Here is a 7,238-nt window from a genome sequence, read left to right as displayed (position 1 = left end):
CGAGGTGCGTGCATGCGACGTATCCGTTTGTGCGTGCGTTACGTCGGTGTGCCGCGAGAGAGAATCACGTCGGACGGGCGCGCGCGCGCGCCCGTCGTCGTCCACACAGAAAACGGCACGACGCACACACGCGTACGTAAAAATGAGATGAAAGTAGATATATAGCGAGGGTGAGACGAACGGAACGCAAACGCACACACACACGAACACGTTATGTACATACATACAAGTTTATGGAATTCTGAAATCGGTACGGATGATACCGAGGCGATATACATAAGAGAAGACCGACCTACCATTGCGTGTATTATTCGAGGATGGAGTGTGCGTGGCAATCCCTCGTTGTATCCAGAATGAAGGCACAGGCGTTGGGCGCACCTAGCTGCTAGTTTAGCAGCTAGTAGTAGTTTCCTTGGGCACTCCAACTACCCGGCGTAAAAATGGCCATTTCGTTACTAACTCACCCACCGATGTTACAACACAGTTTACATTTTTATAGAAAATAATTTTATTATAAACTCGTCGTGTTTCCTTCACCACAATTTGATAGCATTCGCTTCTTATTCGATTCCTTTGCTATATTTTCCGAATTCTTTTCAACGTCGTAAAAAAAGAATCACTTGAAAAACCATGCGTGAACCACAGCTCGGAGCTTAGAACGTAGATAAAATTGAGGAGGAAAAAAAAAAAATAAAGAAACGCGCACTCGACTCTGGTTGGTTTTTGAAAAAGATTTTTTTCGTCACCTCAAATGCCCTTACCACTATTATTATTATTGTTGTTGTTGTTGTTGTTGTTGTTATTGTTGTTGTTGTTATTATTATCCTATTACCACACGTCATGCACCAGTGTATTGGGTTTCGTTACATTATATCATGACTAACCGACGACCACTACCACCTCGGCTGCGATTTCGTTAATAACCGAGTACGCCCGAATTTTTCATTTCGAGATAAATAAACGATCGTACGATATAAAGGAACATCGAACAGAAGAGAGAAAAATGCAGGGGCAACCGTCGTCGTTGTCGTTGAAACGAACGAACTTCTGCGTCGACCGGACGAACGGTCCGTTTCGTTCCCTCGTCGTCGTCGTCGCGTGTATTTCGCTCTAGCTTGTACGGCCAACGACTATCTCTCTTTATTGGTGTACGTGTAAATATCGCCTTCCTTCGATACTTTGAATTTTCTCGAATTTGTTTTTTCTGAAATTTTTTTTCTCAAAAGACGCACGCACACACCTTTGTACACTCGTTAATACAACACCGATACAAGATGAGACGTAGGTGAATAACACACACCGTCGAAACGACGAACACCGAGCCCCGGAGCTGCTGGCTGCTCGCTCGAGTCGCGACTCTCCTCGTCAGATTCCCGACACTACCGAACACTTTGACTTTAACTTGAACTGAACGAGCGTTTCGCGCCCGAGACACACCCTGTATTATTTATTATACACTTTAGGGCTTAACGGGGCTATTGAACACATTATTCTAACGTTTTACATTTTTGTTTCATTAACAGACAAGACCAAAAACGCGGGCACACTGCACCTCTCTTGTCACAAAGCACTCACAGCAGACCACAACACATGGCTGCAGGCCTCCGCCGAGATCGTGAATGCTCGGGATATTTCGACCGTTCTCGGCTATACCCGCTCAGGGACGTAAACAGACTAGGAGTCACCCCTAGCTTCTCATCGAACAGAGATATTCATTCACTTCCGTTATCGACGGTATTCGACGATATTCCACAATTTTAAGTCGAATTCATCAGCTCACGATTTCAATTAATCAACGAGCGATTTATTCTTTTCTCTCTTTCCTCCGGTAATTTTTCGGATAATGGTAAATTAAAACGATATAGAGGCGAAAACCATCGGTGGCTATATGCGAATGATGATCGATCGGCTAATCGTGCAGGGATATATTTTTTCAATATTTTTTCCTCATACTTCGAGTCTTCGATTTCACAAAACTCTGTGGACAGAGATACCAGAAGGCACTCGATCAGTCGGCAGAGAATTATTACGAGCTGGTTCTTCGCCATCAATTTTCCCCGTACCTTATACTACGTCGATTCCAGGACTCTATCACATCAATGTGGGCAACCAATCGATTATACCTTGTTTCTCTTTACGATGTTATTATCTGTGTAGTTATGATCGAACGAATTACAGATTATGTGCCATCGTCCCGTCGATCGTTACAAAAAGCCGAATGCCTTGACCACCAAGCGTTTCTGCTCATTGAAGTTTATCGGACCAAAGATTGATCAACTTATGCTATCATCCACCAACGAGTCGCCACCGCGTTGTGTGTGCGGTATTCGAAACGGTATACAATTTTTGTCTCTCCTCATTTTTCGTTCAATTGATATTTCTTTCGCGAAACGTAAGAAATTGTCGAATTCAAAGATCGTACACGGAATAAAACGAGGGGAAGAAGGAGAGAGAGAGAAAAAAAAAAGGTGGCAAAAACGTGCTCCGGGCGTGATTATAAATTCACAAGAGAATAATTTCAAACGAGACGCGGAGTAAGGCACTTTGCACTTGATTATCTGTGTTGCTGCGTTATATTACCAAAAATAAATGAACGGAACGATAAACGAATCGTATAGGTTGAATTGCAGCGTGGTACCCGAGAGTCGGAAAAGGCAGCGGAATAAAGTACTAACGGCGTTATGTAAGAATCGTACGTACGTACATGTAATATACTGTTTACCGCTTTGATTATACGGGATGCAAACGGCAAAGCAAGGCCGTAGGTATATATCTCTCTATCCGTGATGTATCGAACCTGCGGCGAAGTAATTAAGTTCGTGTCACTAGCTCGTTCGTTCCATAGCGACACCTGTTCAGACGAATCGTATACCGGTGTATTTTGCAAAGAGAAATATTTACTCTAACTCTGCGCTATAGGTACGTACGCCTTTACGAGGTGCCGCGTAATATTGCAATTAATTAAAATTGGAAGGAAATATCGAGACGAGATTTATGTGAAGATCGTGGGAGGAAAAATGTGGCAAACTTTGGATCGATGGTTCGATTTCAAAACGATTCGCGTTTTGCTCCAGGGCCCTTCACCTCCCCGTTTCGGACCTGGCCAACCGTTAGAGGTTGGCAGAGGCGTCGTCCGTCTACCGTGTGTAGCTAGGAGAAGCTCAACTCCGGACTCAAGTTGAGCCCTTATAGCCGTGAGCTGAGAACGGCAGACAAAGGCGCTTCTGGGGTCCGGATGAGGAGAGTCGGGGCGAGCAGGGGGCCTCGAGTTGTACGGCTCTCTACATTATATCGCCGTTTCTATCCAAAACCAAGAGGTTTTCCCTCATGCCATGAGAGTGACGAATTAGGGGAATTGTAAATAGTTGGGATAAAGTGATTTTTTTTTCAGTTTTTCAGACAGTTATTTACGCACGTTTTCTGATATACGAACGGAGCATTCGTCGATCGACGTAATTGTTTCAGGGTAATATTTAACGATCGAACGAGAACGGGGTGCTCGAGGTGGTAGAATTTATGGGGAATTTAACGAGAAGGAATGATCACTATACTCGTTTTTATAAACAGAGGGATCGGCCATCTTGACGGAAGATATTCGTACTCCTCGGACCGTAGTCTTTTCAAAATTCACAACAATTCGAAAGAAATAATGTTGCCGGGCATATACGTTAGGGTTGAAGAGTACACTGACTCGAATCGTATAATTGGGCTTTTTGTATGCTCAAAATTGAATAATAACGAGTGAAAAAACTATGGGAATAACTTGTATTGTATATAAAAACGGTTGAACGGGGGTATACAGGGAACGCGAGAAGAAAGGGAAGACGATGCGGAGAGTGAGGGCAATCGGTATTTTGTTTTTATTTAACTCAATTGTCTATAACGAATTGAATGAAGAAAATAATTTCCTCCGAGTAGGGATTTGTATCGGAGGATCTCAGGGACGCATTTATCGACGTCGGTAAAACCCGCGGCGCATCTCAGCGACGAATGTAATTCGGGGCTGCTTCCCTGCTGTGCCAGAACCGTATTTTTTCCTCTCTCTCTCTTTCTGTATTCCTCCTTCTCCCTCTCTCTTCCAACGACTCTCAGAAACCCCGTGATGAACCGCGCTAAGAGGCTCATGTACGGGCAAACATGCGTGCCATCTTCTCCGCTTCGCTTCTCTCTTCAAAACGCCCCTTCTTTTTCTTCTTCTTCTTCTTCTTCGTCTTCGTCTTCTTCTCCCCCTTCTTCTTTATTCTCTTCGTTTTCATCTCCCTTCTTATCCACCGATGCTCCTGCTCTTCTTCGGCGCCCATTGCGTCACCTCCTGCTTCTACTTTGCCTTCTCGTAAGTGCTCGGTGCTTGTCTGCCTGCTGTTTTCCCGTACACGTTGTATACGGTGTACGTACGTACGTATGTATGTATTTATTTACGCACATATGTATTCGTATTATACGTGTACTCCCGGTTCGCCTCTCTCCTCGAGCCCGCGAGCGCCGTTCCAACCGCCCAACGCACACCCTTTTAATAATAGCTTGAAAGGGCCTTGTTTCTTTAACAGATGAACGTCAAACCCGAAATGAGTCCACCGGGTGTTCTCCCATCCCCCTTTGTATTCCCTTACTTTGTCTTTAATCTGTTGCTTCTCAGTTTTCTGCTCGGCTGAGAGTGCTGTTTTTCTTATTTTTCCTCTTTCCTATTCGCTTCGTCTTTTTTTGAGCAAGTTCTGACTTACGGAGGGTACAGTTGCGGACACATTCCACTTAGAATTAGCTGGTACACCCCCTCCGTCGACCATTTCACTTCTGCACTGGGTCGCCCAACTTCATAAATCATGTATCACGCAATTAGTGGTGGGTATCGATTGGCGTTAGCAGAGTCAGTCTAGGCTGCTGCCGTACCCGATGCTATGATCACACGTGTGCCTTGTACGTGTGATAAAATTGATTGACTTCTTCTTTATCTGTATCAATCTCCAAAACATTCGACTTGCGCATTTTTACGGCACCAAGAAGGAAGAATGTTGATTTTTTACCCTAAAATTGAAAAAACTCCAAGGGGTACATACAAGGGGTAACACAATCTAAATAAGTTGAAAAAATCCCCTTGGATTTTTTCGATTTTTGAGCAAAAAAAAAATCATTGTTTTAAATGAGTTTAATAAGCTTTTCTGACGTATTTTGACCTCAGGAATCAGAATCTGGAAGAAAAAATGATCTATCTCTAAAATTGACCGCGTTATCGCCAATTTTCAGCTTTTTGGGGTCAAAAATAAAAAATTGATTTTTTAGTCTATCTTAATGTAATTTGAGCTCAGGAATCTGAATCCGACAGAAAAATTGATCTATCTTGAAAAATGACCGAGTTATCCCCATTTTTTCGCATTTTTTGGCACAAATTTGAGGATATCTCGAAGGGAAAAAATCGTAGCTCGATTTGGACAACGGATTCGTGTTCCTGAGGTCAAAATACATAAGAAAAGTGCCATACGATCAATTTTAAAAAATAAAAATTTTTGGTCAAAATTTGAAAAAATCGTAAGGGGTACCCCTTGGAAAAATCTCAAATTTTGACCAAAAATTTTTATTTTTTAAAATTGATCGTATGGCACTTTTCTTATGTATTTTGACCCCAGGAACACGAATCCGTTGTCCAAATTGAGCTACGATTTTTTCCCTTCGAGATATCCTCAAATTTGTACGAAAAAATGCGATAATTCGGCAATAACTCGATCATTTTTGAAGATAGACCAATTTTTCTTCCAGATTCGGATTCCTGAGCTCAAATTACATTAAGATAGACTAAAAAATCAATTTTTTATTTTTGACCCCAAAAAGCTGAAAATTGGCGATAACTCGGTCAATTTTAGAGATAGATGAATTTTTTTTTCAGATTCGGATTCCTGAGGTCAAAATACGTCAGAAAAGTGTAATACAATCAATTTTTAAACTACTTTACTTTTGGCTCAAAAATCGAATTTTTTATGAGTTCTTCAAGATTAATCTCACGTATAATCAGCTCAGAAATCCAAATCTGAAAGCCTAAATCATCGAAAAACTATGAATCGCAGCGTTTGCCTGACATGTTTAGATATACGGGTCGAGAACGGCCCGTAAATTAGATCAAGACCGTTCGCTTTTAATTGTTGAACATTCTCGCCCCATTATTATTGATAAATATGGGCATTTGCACCAATTAGAAAAAGCTAACGTCAGAAAATTGATACCTCTAAAAATTTTATCCCACAGTCTGTTGAAACTGGAAAATCAACCTCGTTATAGCCCTTTGCAGAGCTTACCGCTCGCGAGAAATGCGATATCCGATTCTAATCCTCGCTGAAAATTAATCGCAAGGTGAAATTAATGAGAGAGTATTACGTAATTCCTATCAATTTGTGTTTTTTGCTCCAAAATCTCAGCGTCCAGGAAAACCTGATCAAGAATTGCGCCACGAGAAAAATCAGCAGTTTCTGTTGGTTGCAAAAAAAATGGTCGATCCCTAGATTTCGACATAAGCTCACATAAATAATAGAAAATATATGCACTTCAATGTTTCATTTTTTTCATTCGAAAAGTCAAAAACAAATATCATAAACTTTTAAATGCACAGGTACGCAGTAATCGTCGTTTTCTCATACCCATGTAAGTACGTACGACACAGCTAGGAAATACGAACACTTTTTTTAGACTCTTCATCTTTTTCAGATTCCTTCATGGAAGTAACTCGCGCGGTCGAGTTACGCTCGGATTGCTTCGCTCCCATGTGCGGCTTGGTGGGTACGAACTGCAGACAAATAAAGTACTGTACACACAAGGTCTATTAAGGCACGAGTAAGTATGCAAGTTGGACGCGGGTGGTAAGTCTCGTTTTTATCGAGGCAGAGAGAGAGAGAGAGAGAGGAAGGGAGGGAGGGAGGAAAGATGGATAATATGCAGATTGGCAGCGATAGTCACAGAACCGAGAACCTCGCTTTGGTGTCTATTTTATCGAAGCCATGATTCAAATCTTCCATCACGCGGATCTGACGCCCCGACGACATCACTCGTGACACCGACTCGCGTTTCTATTATCTAACTACGAATTGGCGCGATCAAGGAAAACGAAGAAGACTCTTCCCCCATTTCGATGACTCTTCGAAGAACGCGCTCTTCACGTCAACTATGTTAATCTCCAAACATTGGAGGAAATTTTACGTCCCGGTTCGATCTCGAACGCTGCTACGTAAGTACAATCCGTCCGCGTGTCTCGAAAC

At 42.2% G+C, this 7,238-nt stretch overlaps 1 long non-coding RNA gene across 2 annotated transcripts in view; it reads left to right on the top strand.

Moving 5' to 3' along the window:
* Nucleotides 1-1,995: 1,995 nt before the first annotated feature.
* The window catches only part of LOC110117168, a 28,823-nt gene continuing 23,580 nt past the window's right edge, over nt 1,996-7,238 (top strand). The window contains exons 1-3 of one of the 2 annotated variants that reach the window (XR_007278038.1): nt 1,996-2,101; nt 2,179-2,335; nt 6,691-6,758. This is a non-coding gene — a long non-coding RNA (uncharacterized LOC110117168). Of the gene's footprint in view, nt 2,102-2,178; nt 2,336-5,912; nt 6,759-7,238 lie in introns of those variants that run through there. The other variant, XR_007278037.1, reaches the window with a different exon arrangement.

This window comes from Athalia rosae, chromosome 4 (assembly GCF_917208135.1).
Source record: "Athalia rosae chromosome 4, iyAthRosa1.1, whole genome shotgun sequence".
Lineage (NCBI taxonomy): Eukaryota > Metazoa > Arthropoda > Insecta > Hymenoptera > Athaliidae > Athalia > Athalia rosae.
The sequence above is the reverse complement of the archived record's forward strand: the minus strand, read 5'-3'. Positions and strand labels throughout refer to the sequence as shown.